Raw genomic sequence first — 18,076 nt, forward strand, 5'->3', positions numbered from 1 at the left:
TTGGGCAGGGAGCAGTTAGCTTCCCATTAGTATCTTTCTTTCTAAGATCTCATCAGTGAGAAGCATCATAATAGGATGGGAAGAATATTGTCCTGGGAGCTGAGATCTGTGGAGTTGGGTTTCTGACTCACGTACAGTAACTGCTTTTAGCTGGCCACCATTCTTAGGTGTAAGGGGATGAAAACTCTTCAGTATATGTCTATGAATGAGAGTTGTTGTTTTTTAATGGGTACATTAGTAAGGAGAGTGTCTAGGATGATGGTAAAAATACTGAAAAACGCTTCTTTCAAGCATGCATAAGTTTGGTCTTCCCCAAGCAGAGGTGCATTCATTTGTTCATTCATTTTTTCATTCATTTCTTTGCTTAGTGTGATGCTCATTAAGTTATTGAATATTCTTGGATTCAATTTCTTTATCTATAGAATGGATGAGCTGCATAAATTGATACAGGCCTATCTCAGCATAAACTAGATGTGATACTAGGTCAGTCATTTCCTTATGTGTGAAATGGGGACAATCCCATTGCTCCCTTTATGTCACAGTTAAGTAAGGACATAACGCACCTGGAAGCATTTTAAAAAGAATGGTTCTCAAAGCAATGTGAACAGGGGCGGTGTGAACTCATGGTGTTAGTTTACCTTACCTCTCCTTTTATGCTTTAAGTGGCTGGAGGTCCTTCCACAATAGATTTGAGACCATGTCCAACAGCCGCCTTGTTTTGCCTTCGCCCAGCACAAACGAAACCCTTCCATTAGCACACATAGCATGGCGTTAAAAACCTCATGCTTCTTATTCCAGGCACGATGTACAATTTATTTCAAGCCACATCTGATATAATAAAATTCTCAGATGGGAGTGTAATTTGGGAGTTTAAAAAAACATTTGTTCCAGGACTTGACCTGTATTGATTGCCTGGCCTCATTCTTTTCAGATAATATGAAGTATTTGGGGAGCAGCTGCTATACTGCCTAGTGGTGCAGACTGGACACCCCCAAAGTGTATAGTCTTGTGTGTGGGAAACACACATTAGGAAAATGTTAGGAACAGAGAACAACGGAAGGTGCTTAGGAAATACATTGGATGTAACCTAGAGCACAGCGAATGAAACTAATAAAATGTTCAGAATATTATGCTTGTTTTTATTATCTACAACAAAGTAGTATGGTTGACAATACTCATGACTAAATCTGTGTGACATGATAAGAAGTAAAGATTGGGTAGATTATTTTATGCTGTGACAGTTGCTCAGAATTCTGCCATAGTAGTTTGGGCTGTAACCTTCTTGTACTGCTCTTTGTTTTTTTTTTTTTTTTCTTGAGTTTCTAATTGTTTTATCATCCTCACAGAGAGAAGAAACATCTGTTTCTTCACCATTGTGCCAAGATATTCCAGCTTCTTAACTGTATTACTGGATATTCTTATTTGTACTGATTTCTTTCTAGGTCTGTCTTCCTGTTCTTATCTTACTATTTCTGTTTATTCTACTCCTGGGTTCGTACTTCTGGGTTTTTGGGGGGATGGGGAGTGGCTCCATTCCTCTTTTTTGGGATGATTTTCATGTTTCTGTGGTTTATCCTCCAGTTTTTTTTGTAGAGAGGGCATGAGAATGTCCTGGATTATTTCTGTGTCCTGACATAAATATTGATATATTGCTTTTAATTCTCAAGAAATCCTGGCTTGGATGATAAATTATATGGTCTAAAATTATGATAAATTTATGTCTAAAATTTATTTGCCTTTCTCATTTGCTTGTGGTTCATCTGGACATGGAAGTCTAGGGTCAAAAAAATTTCCTTTGGGTCGTGAAGTACTTAGTGTACTTGCTTGATTTGCATCTTTGCTATTTGGGGATTCTATGTATCCCTCTCCTACTCAGGACTAATGAGAGTAAGGGAAGGAGGTGTCTAGCATGGGCCACCTTGGCTTTGCTCAGGTCACTGATGCGCAACCCTTTAAGGAGACCTGATGCATTACAACCAGGTTTATACAAAATCAGCAGCATGGTGTGAGGGATTAAACTCTACAGAGCAGTTTGCCATAGATGCTTATTATCTGAATACTTTTAATATAAAACTCAGCCAAAAAAAGAGTAGTTTTAGCTATTTGTCATTTTAAAAAATGTAAGATAGCTTTTGAAAACGTCATCAATATTCAACAAATATTTTTGGAGTACCTGCTAGATGCCAGGCCCTGCTGGGCTCTGAGTATATAATGGTGATCAGTGCTCTGAAAGAGAGGTTCATGACATTATCAAAGATTACACTAGGCACATTTAACTTGGAGACGGCAGAGAGGCAGAAGCAGATGAGCTGAGATCTCAAATATGCACAGGGTTAATTAGGTGAAGAGGAGAGGGCAGAGTGTTCTGGGCACATAGCTTCTGAGACATGAGGGAAGAAAGTATCTGAAAGGGACAGAGAGAAGGACAGAGAGAAGAGGGTTTGTGGGCTGGAGGCTGGCAAGAGATAAAGCTGGACAGGCAGGGATGGGTAGGGCCTTATGGATCCAGGGGGAGGAGTTTATTCTCCATCTTAAGAGCAAAGGGGTAAGCCATTGGGAGGGTTTAAAGTAGGAGAGTCATTTAATTAAATGTGCATTAAACAAAACCACTCTGATCACCCTATGAGTTAGATGGTGGAAAGGAGACCAGACTGTCGCTGGAGCTAGAGAGAGTGATGGCTTGGGTGGTGGCAGTGGAGGTGGGTGAGGACAAGCCAGCTGAAGAAGTACTTAGCAGGTGTAGTTGATTGTATTGTTGGTTTCTCTATATAATTCCTCGCGCCTCTCTATAACCCCTTTTGTACTGGGCCCTGGTAGTACCCTTTCTCTGGAGGTGGGGCATTTCTTCTCCACCTCCTAACTTTGGGTTTGGCCTTGTGATGCACTTTGGTCAATAGAAGAAGTGCCAGTTCTAAGCTTAGTTAGCAAGAGGCATCAGGTATCCACCTGCTTTCTTGTGCCTCTGCATGAGGAAACATGCCCAGGCCAACTTGCTGGTCCTGGGAGAGAGGACAAGTCATGTGCAGCCAAGCCTAGCCTACACCAGCCTGGCCCAGCCAAGAGCAGCCCTGCCCAGTTGAGCGCAGTTGAGTCAGCCAACCTCCAGCTGCCCTATATATTTATGAGCATAAATGATTCTTGTGAGAATAAGTGGTTGAGATTTGAGTGGTTTGTTCCCCAGCATTTTTGCAGCAGAAGTTAACTGATACAGCAGGTAAAGTCAACAGAACTTGATAGATTGTGTGTAACAAATTTGTGGGAACATAACTAGAGTATAAAGGGAGGCTCACCTGTATTTCAAGGTCATTAGCCTCATACATGCTCAGGGCTATACTTAGGTGTCTCTGTGGTGGTTTCCTGTCCCTCACCTCTCTTTGTAATTCATGGCTTTTCCTGGAACCCAGTGAGGTAGGTCAGAATTCATGGTCCAAAAGAATTAATCTTCCCCCTTTTTTTCCTTCTCACTCTTTCCAGCAGCCTGATCAGATTGCAGCAGAGTGTTGGGGCCGAGCAGTTCTCAGGTCCCTCAGTGGGGGGGGGCCTTCAAGCCCTAACACTCAGTGCATTCTTGTTAGTTGAAGTCCGTTTCTGCTCTAGCTGTGAAGATGGGATTTCACTGCAAGTGGGGAGACATGCGGGGCCAGGGATTTTTCTGGTCTTGACTGATTATTTAAAATATATTAGTTCTGATAAAATATTTAGCTTTTAAACAACAAATTTAATATAGGGAATTGTGTTTTATTTATTAATTGCAGTTGGAGGGAGATTGGTAGGAGTTGCGCTGAAGTGCACTGTTGTGATTTTGCAAAGTATAGTAATTACTGTAATATTTTGTTGAATTATTAATATCTACTATGCCTGCAGGAACATAAGCTTTTGCAGTCAAATTCATTTCAAGATTGCCTTTTGCCCCTCTGGTTCTGTTTTGTGTTTTCTTCTCTTTCGTGTGCACTTATGAATTTTTTAAGAAATGGAGTTGGAAGGGCAGGGTTGATTATATGGTGTGAAACACCATTGTCACACCCTGTAACTGAACATAGGTGGGCAGGAGAGAAAACCTGTGGTTCCTTGATTGTCTCTTGTCTCAGCCAAGAGACTGTTGTGGTACCAGACTGAGGGATGCTGAAAAGGGGCGTGTTTGGGAAGAAAGGACTCATCAATGTGCCTCTTCAGGAGCTGCGATGAGGACAGAAAATGGTGGGGAGGCCATGTGTGTGCACGTCTCCGAGCACACAGTACTGATCTTTCCAGTAGGTGGAGTTGGCAGGTATTTGGGTGTATGTGTTGAAATGACACTAGCGTCCCTTAGTAATTGTTCTTGGCAACCATTGCTTAGTGTCTCTTGTGTCCTCAGATAAGATCATTGTAGATGATGATGGTAATGATGATGATGCTGACAGCTTAGGTGTGTGGATGGGCTCATGCTGTGGTAGGACTCCAGATCCATGCACAAAGCACATGTAGGAGTATCCTTTTGGTTGTGATTAAATGGACATTGGAAGACCAGCCTTCATACCACCATCTACCAGCTTTATGAAATGGCCCAAGTCAGTCCATAACTGAGACTCAAGTTTCCTTATCTGTTTCATGGTTGCAGGAATCAGAATGCAATCATATATTTGAAAAGGTGTTAGAAACTATACATTTCTAAACATATTTAGGGGAATGCCTTTGCTATTAAATCATAGGCGAAGTCGCTTGTATTCGTGGTGTGATTTTTTTGAGGGGAAGCAGGAAGTATTCTCTGCCAGATTTTTGTTTTTACTTTTGCTAGAAACTTCACAATTCAAGAGCTATCCCTTTGGGTTAAACATTATCCTCTCCAAGATCCTCTTAAAGTATCAATAATGGAGAGACGGTATTTGGAGCTGGAAAGAACAAATAATGATCTAACCAGGTCCTTTTTCAGATGTGGAAAGTGTGGCCAGGTGAGGTTGTGGCATGATCAAATTCACCAAGATGGCGGCAGCACCCACACCAGTGTCCATGTCCCTGACTCCTAGTCCAGTGCTCTTCCTGCAACACCCTGAGGCTCCTCCGTTTCCATTAGGTTCTCAATACAGTCTAAGGCTTTCTCTCCCAGAAGGGAGCCTTGGGCAGAATGAATACATTTGGTGACTTTGGGGAGACATAGGGCAGGGGATGTTCTGGGTGGCATAGTTGTGCTTGGGTCAGTCAGGTGGACCTCACTCCTCCTCTGACTGGCTCTGTCACGTTGGGTGGGTTACTTTTCTGAAACCCAGCTCTCTCCTTTATAAACTGGGATTATAATCCCTATTTTACACGGCTGTTGTGAGGATTTAGTGAACTTGAAAGGCTTGGCAAGGTTCCCACCCTGCCGGTGAAGGGTACTGGAAAGTGACTTGTAGATGGTAAGCAGTCGTGAAGACAAGCATGGTTTGTTTATCTCATAGTAGGTCTCCTCCTGAGACCCATTTTTCCTACTCTGAGAGTGTGTGTGAAGGGCAGACAGAAGGAAGTTGCACCGTCCAACACCACCATTTCCCTTCTCTGGGGTGGGGGAGGAGGGGCCCGTAAGGTGTCCAGGGGAGGAAAGCCCTGCAACGTCCAGAGGGATGAGCCAAGATTTACCAATGGCCCTCCCTTTCTCTTTAATCTCAGACAGCACAGATCCAGCCCCTATTTAAATGTCCCCCCAAAAGCGTGTGGATGACAAGAGGTGAGAATGAGCGTCTTTGAAGAACAGCAGGTGACTCTGAAGAGGCTGCAAAAGTGCTTGCATACCCATACTGCTCAGTTCTGTGTTCTTATGGGGCTCTTGTTCTGGGTTTAAGTTACCAGTGTGGTTTCTGGGAAACGAGCTTCAGGGGTGTGTGTGTGTGTGTGTGTGTGTGTGTGTGTGTGTGTGTGTGTGTGTGTTATAAGGCAGGGCTTTAGCAATTGGCGAGAGGATGAAATTTTCTGAGACAGAAGGGCACCTGAAACACCCCAGAGCCTGTGTCAACTCTCAGGCCTGGGGGCTGGGCTAGTGTTTGCCTCAAAGTGAAGTAAAGAAAAGAAAGGGACCAGGGAAGTGTGTTCAGTTCCCCTTTCTGGTTCTTTGCCTCCTCTCTGCCCAGCACCCTCCACTGTCTTCCTTCTCCCCGCCCTGGGAAAATGTTCTAACATCAGTCCTGTAGTGCTTCAGTTCCCTTTCCTGAGGCCTTTGCATTTTATTGCCTCTGCCCCGCCCCCACCCCTCCAGCTTTACTGAGGTATAATTGAAGAATACAAATTGCATATATTTAATGTGTACAATGTGATGTTTTGACACATGTATACATTGTGGAATGATTACCACAATCAAGCCAGCATATCACCTCATAGAGTTACCATATTTTTTTCTTTCTTTTTCTTTTTTTGGTGGAGAGAACATTTAAGATCTATTCTCTTAGCAGATTTCGAGTATGTAATATAGTGTCATTAACTACAGTCACATTGATGGGCATTAGATATCCAGACCTTATTCATCCTGCATAATTGAAACTTTGCACTCTTTGACCAACCTCTCCCCTTTCTCCTACCTCCTAGCCCCTGACAACCTTCCTACTCTCGCCTTGTATGAATTTGACTTTTTGAAATTCTGCACGTGAGATCGTGCAGCATTTGTCTTTCCGCCCCCGCCTTACTGTACTTAGCATCATGTCCTCCAGGTTCATCCACATCATCACAAATGACAGGATTTCCTTCCTTTTTAAGGCTGGACAGTATTTCATTGTGGGTATATATATACCACGTTTCCTTTATCCATTCGTCCTTTGATGGACACTTAGGTTGATGAAATATCATGTTGTGGATAATGCTGCAAAGAACATAGGAGTGCACATATCTCTTTGAGGTCCTGATTTCATTTCCGTGGTACACCCAGAAGGCATTTTAGGGGTAGGGACTCCGGAAATCTCAGCCAGTCCCATTTGTCTAACTTGTCCACCTTCAGGGCTGGCAGCAGGAAGAGGGCGGCAGCAGGAGGAGGGTACCCTCTAGCCAGAGATGCTTGTTTCCTTTCTGACCCCTCCCTAAGCCTCGGAACACCACTGGGACGTGAGAGTGAGGGCCGTGACCAAAGGCTGGTTTCTATGTCTCTGGTGGCCATGCTTCTAATACTGGGTTTTCTTCGGTTAAGGAGGCAGGGAATTGCGGAGAGCTCTACTGTCTCCCCTGTCCCTCCTTAAATCTTATGTATTGATTTAAAAATATATATAACATAGTGGGGGGTGGGGTGCCTGGGTGGCTCAGTCAGGTGAGTGTCTGATTCCTGATTTTGGCTTGGGTCATGATCCCAGGGTCATGGGATTGAGCCACATTTCAGGTTTCTCCCTGAGTGTGGAGCCTGCTTAGGATTCTATCTTTCTCCCCCTCTGCTGCTTTCCCTGCTTGCATGCTCTCTTTCTCTAAAATACACACACACACACACACACACACACACACACACACACACACACGTATGTATGTATGTGTGTGTGTGTATATAACACATAACATTTGCCATTTGACCCACTTTGAAGTGGCATTGATTACACTCACATTGCTGAGAACCGTCACCACTGTCCCTCTCCTGAGCTTTCTCACTGCCCAAACAGAAACTCTGTTTATGCATCAGTGACTTCCCATTGCTCTCAATTCTCTTTGTCAGCCTCTGAGCAGGTAAGGGGGCTTCCAGTTTGTTCCTCGATCCTGCCTTCTCCTGCCCCATCCCTAACCTCTCCCCCTCTTCTCCTTTCCTCCACCACAGGGGGCTGTGGTGTTGGGGGTGAGGAGAAGGCTTATCATATTCAGAGCTGAGAAATGGGCTGCATTTCAATCCCCCCTTCACATTCCATGTTCTTCATTTATGAAAATAATCACGCTTCTTGCACCCAGAGATCTGTGCCTTCTTCCACCCTCAACTTGTTCTCTTGGCATGGGGGCCATAGGCCAGATCATTGACAGGCTGGCCGGGTATGTCCAGTGCAGTCTTGTACTTGGGACTTTGTCTCTGCTAAGCCTTTTTTTTTAATGGGAGACTTGTTTCTATGCAGCTGAGATAGGAAACAAACATACTCCATAGTTGAGTGGTTATCGCCTATATTCATTATTATCTTTGTCATTATACGTGGTGAATGATGATGAGCTATGCATTGTGGTGTGGGCACTTTTATGTGTTTACAAATAATATATATCATCCTGCAGTAGTTCAGAACATATTGTGAACAACTTCCAAACTGTGCTTCAGTGCTGTGGCATATGCTGAGTAAAGAGCAATTCAGATTTGATCTGGTCTTTTGGGAACTTGAAATCTAAGATAAGTACATGTAAATAGAGAGAGATGGAAATGTTAAACCAACATTGGCACCCAAAATGAAGCCTTTGGGGGAGGCGATCTAATTCACCGAGGGTCTACTGTATGTCAGGAGGGGGTGTTAGGTGTGTTGTACCTGCTGTCTCATTTCCCTCTGCCAATAAGCTACAAGTTGGGGCTTACAGGTGAGGAAACCGTGATGAAGAGAGGTTGCATAGATTGCCAGGGTCACATGGCTAATAAGCTACAGAGTAGGTAATGAACTAGAACAACATGCCCTTTGGAAATGTCAGGTCGCTGAGTCTGCTATATTCATGACCTAGAAAATCATGGGGTTGTAGAGTTTGGGTGTGGGGATGGGCTGAGAGAACCAGAGCGAATGGCTGGGTAGAGGTGAGGAGATAGGCTTTTATTTCATTCTAGAATGATGCAATTTTGTAAAAACCATGGACAACATTTAGTGTATTCTCCCTGTGTGCCAGGGGCTGACCTGTTATCTCTGCATCCAGCATCTCATTTAATCCTAACCTTTCTGAAGTATCTGCTATTAAGAGCCTCATTGTAAGGATGAGGAAACAAAGGCACTGAGGTGTTGCATTCCTGGCTCAGGTCACACAGCGGCTGACTGACAGAGCCACAACTCCCATGTGGGCTAGGCTGACTTGAGAGTTCCTTACAGGCAGGGCCAGAGAGCCTCTCTTCAATCTGCTTCCCCACCTGCTCCCAGCAAGGAGGGTGAGGCCCCAGGATTGTGAGGTTCACCTCCTGATCCCACCAGGGCTGAGATGGATTTCCAACCCCTGGACCTTTCCCCAGTGAGACCATCCTGTTCTCTAGAAGCCCTCACTGAGCATTTGTTCTGAAGTTCTGGTGTTTCCAGGCCTGGAGCAGGAGGAATAAAGAGTCAGAGGTGAGAAGTAACAGTGTGTGTGTGTGTGTGTGTGTGTGTGTGGGAACCAGGAGAGAGAGGGATGAGGTGAGGCCAGATTATGGAGGCATTGCATATCCCGCTGGCTTTATTTTTGTTGGCAGTGGGCACCCCTTAGGAATTGTGGGCAAGGGTGAGATACAGTTAGCAGAGGCATCAATCCTTCTCCAACCACCAGGAAACCCGGTCTCCCTTCTTGGTGGGAGGGAAAACAAAGGCTCAGAGAGGTGTGGCAGCTCCCCTGGAGGCTCCCAGTAGATTGTTTCCAGCAGCAAAACCAGAAGCTCTCTCCTTCCCAGAGATGGGGCGCTGGCAGCTGCTGGCTGCCTTCCCCTCCCTCGTTGCCCTCCCTCCCCTCCAGCAGGAGGGCCTTCTGCCCACTCCCTCCCTTCCACCGTGAGCTCTGCACAGGCCCTCTCCATCATTAGAGCAACCAGTGGGGTTCTGCTGTAATTAAAGGAAGCCAACGGGAGGGAGCAAAGCAGAGCAAGGGGAAAAAACAATCACCAACAAAACATTTTATTTCCCACGCACACTCCCTACAACCCGCGTCTATTGGCTTTCATGGGAACCTGCTTGCTTTAAATACAGCAAAGGGAAACCCCACAGGACGATGTGGGAAAGCCGGCTGTTAGTTACCATCAGGCTGCCAGGGTGGGGATTTACTCCTTTTTCCCCCCCTCCCTACCCTGCATTGGCAAAACCAATCCAATGTTAGTGTTGAAAGAGACCTCTAAGGTCATTTATTGCAACTTCCTTCCCAAGGCAGCCTGCCCTCCATGCTTGCCCCTTCTGGACATCATCTCTGACACATTGTTACCTAGCTCCCACACTCTCCAGCTCCCTAATTTGCTGGATCCAAGCTCAGGTAGGGATAGGAAGACACTTTAGGGAACAAACAAACAAACAAACAAAAAACCCAAAAATCTGGCCACCCACGCCTGCTGTCATTTACCGCCTGACTCCGGAAATGTCTAATTAATTCATTTATCCAATTAGCCCCTTGCTCTCTGAAATGCTTTTTCTTGGTTGCTGAGCAACCAGGATAGACTTTCAACACATGCACGCTGCTGGTGAATGAACCAGTAGTTTTTTCTTCACCCTGACACCCCTCGCCCACCCCCTCCCCTTTCTCCTTTTATTTTCCTGATGCACAGTGATGAAGACCATCTCCACCAATCTCCAGCCTTCTCACCTTCCCCAGGCCTCTGGATGTGTTTGCTGCCTGACTTAACACATCTCTGAAGGTAATTTTTATACCAGGCATTTGTCATGGACAAGGAGAATGACAGAATATACAGGTACACAGAGATGCGTTTGCAAAATAACGGAATGAGCCAGGCTCAGGTGGACCCAGGAAAAGCTTTGCTGGTGCCTGGGGGCTGGGGGGAGGGGACCCTGGCCAAGGTTAGGCTCAGAGGCGTTTGGGAAGAGGAGGGGCAGACTCTCTTTAAGGGACCAGGCATAAACAAGGGTAGCTTGACTAGGCTGCGGTTCCATTTGTTTTAAAGTCTGCCCTTCATGGGGAATTGTCATCCGTCCCCAGCCAGGAGCGCACTGTGAGCAGTAAACAGGACAGGGGTTTTAAGGGAGGCTGAAAGGGACGATATCAACCTAGGAGGGCGGGGAAGTGCCTTGAGGAATCATCCTTGAAGTATAACTTGCTCCTATTTCGGGATGTGAAAATGCCACATCCTGCTTCAATGAGTTAGAATGTTAGAACTGGACTTTGAGCCCAAACTTCCACCGTTCCTTGCTTTTACAGATGAGAAAATTGGAGCTTTGGGAGGATAAACAGTTTGCTCATAGCCAGCGTTTGGGTCTCCAGGGTCCCAGGCCTTCTCAGTTGACCACACTGCTTCTGTTTCATCTTATTAAGGGGCCCTTGTCCATAAATGAGTCACTTGAGTCACTGACACTTACTTTTAAAAGTCAGCTTTTATTTTGGAAGAGCTGAAGCTGGCAGTGAAGATTTGCAGGGCACAAGGGTCTTGGCTTCTGTCTACTGCAGATGCCAGGGCATGTGATGCAGTCCAGTATTCACTGTGAATAGGGGCTGGTCCTCGCCCTCAGGGAGCCCCCACAATACTGGAGGGGATGGACAGTAGAGGGGGAGGGGCTCCTTCTTAGAAGGAAGCATTTAGAGAGGAGGATCTGGGCCATTTGACCTGGACCCAGGTCTTGTGGTTGAAGGGGCTGTGAGGGTAGGGTGGGGGTGGGGCCATTCTACCAAGGGGCAGCCTGGGCCAAGGTCAGGAGGTATGAGAGATTGTGACATGTTTGGGACTGGAGAGTGGGTTAGGAATGGAGACTTTGGGCCATTTGGCTTTCTGGGATACACAGTGGATGGCTCGGGGCTGCCCATAACGGCATCTGGAAAACGTTGCCTCCTGCTTGCCAGAATAGTAAAAGAGCACAGTTTTCTTATCTCTATGCATGGGTGGGTATGGAAAAGTGTATGTCAGGTTTTCTGGATGGAAATGACTTCCCTTCAAAGTTAGTTCATAAATAACGATGAAGGCCATGAGATACGTACACACTGCACACATATTTAGCTACTGCTGTGGACCAAACTCTCCAGGAGCAAAGTGTTCAGGAAAAGCAGCTGCCTAGAGAAAGAAATAACTATAGACTGTCAAAACCATTGGTACCCAGAGCCTCCTGTGGGACCAAGGGAAACATTTTATTGAGAAGGACCTGTTCCTTGACACTCACCATTGGTGGCACTCACTCAATCTGCAATTTCAGGAGATAGTCAGAGAAGGAACTGGCTGTGGACGATGATCACCCGATCAGGTTCTTCCAGTTAAACAGGAGCTTCTGTACATCTGAGCATTGCGCTTCAGGGTAAAGTTCTCCTTTCTTCAGCCATCCAGCCAAACTCCCCTGATGTCAGGCACTCTTTTTTCATCAAGGCTGGGCTTGCTTTTAGAGAACCTAGAGATGGCAGGCAGCATTGTGGGATGCTCCTTAGTATAAAATCTCCTCTGGGGATTTTCTTAACAAAGTGGTTTGAATTCCTCTAGGAATTAAGCTGGGGGTGGCTATTTTTCTGGCTAAGACTTTTTATAATAAAAGGCATGCTGCACTGAAGGTCCCAGTGGTCTGTCTTTGGGGCAATCAGATGCACACGACAGTCTAAGGCTCTGGTAGGAAAGAGTCTGTGGCCTCAGTAAATATTTGATACACCTGGGGCTTTGATGGATGAAGCCACTGTCTGCTTGGGTCTTCCTAGACCAGAAGGTGGAGTCTCCGGTAGCCATTGCCTCTTGTTCGTTCCTTTGATTTTCTTTGGTGAAAAATGACTCTTGTCTTGGTGAGGTCTGTTAAATCCGTTCTTTTCCAAATGGGGCTGTTGGTGTATGGAGGGGATTGGAACTTTCTCTCCCTCTGGTCAGCCCTCGCCATCCCTTGGGTGATTCGGTTTCCCATTTTCTGGGATGTGTCCACAGGGTTTGTCTCCCACCCCACCCCCCACCTTATATAAGGGGGTAGGGTGCATCTGGCGCCAGATTTCATTCAACCCTGTAACAATCCCCCCTTTATGACATCATTGCTTGTCACCATGGAAACATCCCCCGAGTCACAGAGACTGGATTGTGGCATCATAGCATCAGGCAGGAGGAGGGAGAGAGGAGAGAAGAGGAATGAGACTGCCCAGGGGGATGAAATTCCAACAAAATACCATTTGGTGGCAGGAATGTAGGATTTTTCTGTTTGGATCCTTGAATGGAGAGTCTGACCATGGCTTGCCAGAATAAACCTCACCTAAGAGAAGGAGGACGAGTGGTTACGGAATGTGGGTTCTGGCCTCTTTGTTCTTGCTGAGTATTAGGGAAAATACTTTTAATGAGACCTATCCTAGATTTTATACGTATTTCTCATTTGATTCTCATAAAATGTTCATGAACTATTAGAGCAGAGAGGTTAAATAACCTCCCTAAGGTTACAAAGCTGGAAAAGGCAGAGCTGAGAGTTGGAGGTAGGAGCCGTAGTCTGTGCCCTCACGTGGCTTACAGTTTTGTGTGTGCACACAGACAGTTATTAAGCAAATAAAATATAGTTAAGATTGTGGTAGATATGGAGAGAGTAAACATGGTGCTTCAGTGAGGAGGCATTGGAGAGTGAGTGGGAACTGACTTTTGTGTATTATTAAATTTGGGACACGGCTCTGCATCTAGTTGTGTGTGCTTAAACACACAACGCACTGTGCTCATAGAGGCTCTGACCTGCCTGAGCTTGTCTGCTGGGCCCTGTGACTGTGACCCTCTTCCCTAGCTGCTTTCCTGTGCCTGTACCCTGCTTCTCCATTTGTCTGCTCCCTTTTTCTGAAATATTCCTGCCAGTCCTCCTCCCTTGATCCTGTTTTTTCCTACCAATCCCCCCTCCTTCTCTCTCTCTGGACTGTAAACTCCTCAAGAGAGAGAAGATACTCTCATCTGGTATAAAACATCCTTGGTTTGCCCGAGAAGGCTAGAAGATCTGTTGCAAAAATTAATGCAGTGGCTCGTTTTATAGGAAAAAAAAATTGGCTAGATTTCATACCGTTAAAAAATATTCTTATAGACTTATCAGATTTTGGCTCCTAAATAAACGAATAAGTAACAAGTGTGCATTAGGAGAGAATTCCCCACACAAGTGAAATGACCAGTCATGTTTAGTTGAGTAGCTTGTTTGCTGTTGTTGGTGTGGTTCATGCTGATTGTGATTTCCTATTGTATTTATGTGGTCCAACAACATTTTCTGTTAGGAGAATTGGTCCTAGTGTGTAAGATGGTGGCAGGTAACTTAATGCTCTTCAGGTTTCTATGAGCTGTAGGTGCTGTGCCATGGGCCACCTCTGGGCATTCCTATCCTTGTGCCTCACTTGGGCAATAGATGGGTCTAGCGAAGCCTACTGCTCTTCATTTGTGCCACCTTGCCGAGCTTTTAGGAGTATTTGCTGCTTGAGTTCAGTTCTCATCATTGCTTTCCTAGGATATAGGGTAGACAAGTCCCTACTTGGCTTCCAAAGTCCAGGTTACCCATCTCACGTGAGCATCATACTGATTGGAGCTCTGCTATTATACTTTACTGTGACAGGTGTGTGTGTGTGTGTGTGTGTGTGTGTGAGAGAGAGTGTGAGCGTGTGCGCGCATGTGCGCGTGCATGTGGTATGCATGTGTGTGCACACAGGTACAGTTCTTAATTAGTAAACCATATTAAATGCACTTACAATCTAAGCTTGTTCTTTCTAGGACCTAGAGTGTCTCAATCTGACTGATAAGGGGGCCGTTTATTGATTGCATCAGGACCATTTATGACTGGCACATTACAGAACTAGTAAGTGGCTTATTTTTTTTAAGGGATGCATGAGGAGTCATATAATGAATTAGTTAAAACCCCAGGCTTAGGAGTGAGATAGAGACGGTTTTGGATCCTGGTTGGGCCTCTTACTTGCTAACTGATCTTGAGCAATTGACTTTGATTCTCTAGTTGTAAATGCCTGCATTTACAAAATGGGCATGAATCTTAGATTCATCATGGCATGGATGTTTAGATTCACTGAGATACACCTGTAAAGTCTTTTTTTTTAAATACAAAATTTATTGTCAAATTGGTTTCCATACAACACCCAGTGCTCATTCCAACAGGTGCCCTCCTCAATACCCATCACCCACCCCCCATTCCCTCCCACCCCCCATCAACCCTCAATTTGTTCTCAGTTTTTAAGAGTCTCTTATGTTTTGGATCCCTCCCTCTCTAACCTTTTTTTTTTTTTTAACACCTGTAAAGTCTTAACCACGTGCCTATCTTGTCAAAGTTAACTATAATTTAGTGGGTTAAATGTACTGTTTGTATTTCCTCCAATAATTTGTTAACACTTTTTGAACTCAGTGCAAAACTTTGACTATACCCTAGATCACATCTAGGTGTTTCAAAGTTTGAATTAGAAGGATCAAGATAATTGGCATTTTTATTCATCATTTGCAGTCTCCATAGGTGAAAAGGACACAGGAAGTGTAACTCCTAGCATAGAACTGATTTCTGAGAACTGTCTCAAGTACTGGAGATGGTTTCCCAAGTGTGGCCTTGACCTTATGGCTATAAGAGCAAATTAAACAGGTGTGGTCCTCTGCCTCCAAGAGCAAACGGTTCTCTTCACACGGTACTACCAGAGGGGAGATTCAGTCAGATGTGTATGTGAATTGACAGGCACACAGGGACCAGGTGAGGGAGGTTACTCTGACCTTTAGGAATTCAGTTCATATTTCTGTATCCTCAGATATAAAAGTGCAGAAGGTAGGGGCTACTAGATACTTTTCTCCCATGTGTTTATTGATGTGTAAAATACATGCACTGAGTACACAGTCTTTTTTTTAACGTTTATTTATTTTTGAGAGACAGAGACAGAACATGAGCGGGTGAGGAGCAGAGAGAGAGGGAGACATAGGATCTGATGCAGGCTCCAGGCTCTGAGCTGTCAGCACAGAGCCTGATGTGGGGCTCAAACTCATGAGCCATGAGATCGGGACCTGAGCCGAAGTCAGATGCTTAACCAACTGAGCCACCCAGGCGCCCCACGAGTCCACAGATTTTCATCTCATTTTTTACATATGAGTACGCAGATGTCACTCCACCACATAAATGAGGTCAAGCTGTAGAACTGTGTATTCATTGCATTCCAGAAAGCTCCTTCATTACCCCTTCACATTGTATGGCCTTTCTCCCTGGAAGTAATCAATATTTTGATTTCTGTCAAATTTTGCCTGTTCTTGAAACTCACATAAATGGAATAATACAGCATTGTAGGCAGCTTCTTAGATGGCTCCCAACAATCTCTGCCTCCTGATACCCAGGCGCTTGTATAATATCTTCCCTTTGGATGTGGACTGGCCTGTGTAACCTGCTTCTAATGAATAAGGTATGATAAACATGATGGAATATCGCTTCCATGATTAGGTTACAAAAGACTCTAACTTGAATTTTCCTTACATTCTCTCTGGTCCTTCTCTGGCTCTTGTTCTGGTGAAGCAAGTTGCCATGTTGGGAGGTGCCTTCTGGGGAACATCTGGTGAACTGAGGCCTTTGGCCCGACAACCATATGGGTGATCCTGGAAGCAAATCTTCCCCTGGCTAAGCCTTGAGATCACTGTAGTCTGGCTGACACCTTGATCAGAGCCTTGGGAGCCACCCTGAGCTGGAGGACTCAGCTAAGGTGCACCAGAATTCCTGACCCACAGAAATGGTTGAGACAATAAATGTCTCTTGTTTTAAGCCACTAAGTGTTGGTGTAATTCAATAGTGATAGACAACTAATATGTATAGTATGTTCTGTTTTGTGTCTGGCCTTTTTCACTGAAGTCTATGTGAGATCTATCCCTAGTGATACAAGTATATTGATATTTAGCTATATTGATGTATATAGCTTCAGTTTGCTTTCTTTTATTTCTGTGAAGTATTACAGTGTAGGAATATACCCAAATTATTCATCCATTCTAAAGTTTGGGATATCTGGATTGTTTCAGTTTTTGGCTACATCACAACTTTTTTTACATTTTGTGTGTGTGTGTGTGTGTGTGTGTGTGTGTCTATATGCTCTACTTCCTCTTGATATATATCCAAGGGTAGAATAACTGGATCATAACATAGACTTTAGTAGATACTTCCAATTTTTCAAATGGTTACACTGATTACACTCCCTCTAGCAATGTATGATACTTCCCGCTTTGCCACTTCCTTGCCAAGGCCTGATATTTGTAATTAAAAAAAATTATTTTAGCCATTCTGGTGGATGTGTAGTGGTATATGCCATGTGGGTTTTAATCTGATGACTATGGATGTTGACCATTTTTAATGTTTAGTGGTCATTTGGATATAATCTTTAGTGAAACATCTATTCAGATATTTCGCCCATTTTATATTATCTGTTTTTCACGTGGATTTGTAGGAGTTCTTTATATTCTGGATTAAAGTGCTTTGCTATATTTATTATTGAGACCTTTTTCCAGTTTGTGGCTTGCTTTGTTATTAATGGGATGCTCTTAATTTTAATGAAGTTAAATTTTTCAGTTTTTTCTTTTAAGGTTATAAAATCTTTGCTCATTCCTGTGTCAGGAAGATGCTTTCCTATGTTTTCTTCAGACATGCTTTGTTTTACGTTTTACATTTAGGCCAGTGATTCACCTGGAATTTCTTTTTTTGTGTGTGCTGAGTGTCTGATGTGAAGAAGGGGGTCAAATTTATTTCCTTTTCTCATATGTAACTCCAAATGACCCATTGTCATTCACTGAAAGCGTATGTTTATTGCAAATCAGGGGTCTTGTGTATGGCAGGTTTTGAGTTCTCTATTTGGTTCCATTTTTTTTTTTTTCTGCTATCCTAACACCGGTGCTACCTGTCTTCATACTATAGCTTTATAATCTGTTTTATTATTTGGTAATTTAAGTTCATCAGCTTTTTGTGTTTTCTTCATGACTGTCTTGGCTCTTGGCCCTTTACATTATATGTATATGTAAAATCCATATATGTTTTAGAATCAGCTTGCCAATTTTCATACAAAAAAAAAGCCTGCTAGGATTTTTGGCTAGGATTACATTATATCAATGATCGGTTTGGAGAATATTGACACCAGTTTTTCTTAATTTCTTTCAGCAGTGTACCACAATTTTTAGTGGAAAGATTTTAGAAATCTTTTAATATGTTCATTTCTAGGAGTTTGATGCTTTTTTGATGCTTTTTTAAGTGAAATTTTCAAAAGTTAATTTTCTAATTGTTTGATGCTAGTATTATGTTAGGTTCTTCTAAATTTTCTTTGCATACTGTCGTATCATCTATGAATAATGAAAGGATGTTTTCTTTCTTTTATTTGTACCTTTTATTTCATTTTC

The 18,076-nt window shown here is 44.0% G+C and overlaps 1 protein-coding gene across 6 annotated transcripts in view; it reads left to right on the forward strand.

Moving 5' to 3' along the window:
• Window positions 1-18,076, forward strand: part of SORCS3 (sortilin related VPS10 domain containing receptor 3) — a 589,476-nt gene that overhangs the window by 11,221 nt on the left and 560,179 nt on the right. Inside the window, exons 1-3 of one of the 6 annotated variants that reach the window (XM_042960447.1) lie at window positions 8,919-9,188; window positions 10,364-10,453; window positions 14,444-14,528. The exons of 1 other annotated variant lie outside the window; for it this stretch is intronic. The gene's annotated coding sequence lies outside the window, so the exon portion shown is untranslated. Of the gene's footprint in view, window positions 1-8,918; window positions 9,189-10,363; window positions 10,454-11,554; window positions 11,647-12,788; window positions 13,006-14,183; window positions 14,240-14,443; window positions 14,529-18,076 lie in introns of those variants that run through there. 4 more of the 6 variants (XM_042960446.1, XM_042960444.1, XM_042960445.1 and 1 more) reach the window with 4 other exon arrangements.

Source organism: Panthera tigris, chromosome D2 (assembly GCF_018350195.1).
Source record: "Panthera tigris isolate Pti1 chromosome D2, P.tigris_Pti1_mat1.1, whole genome shotgun sequence".
NCBI lineage: Eukaryota > Metazoa > Chordata > Mammalia > Carnivora > Felidae > Panthera > Panthera tigris.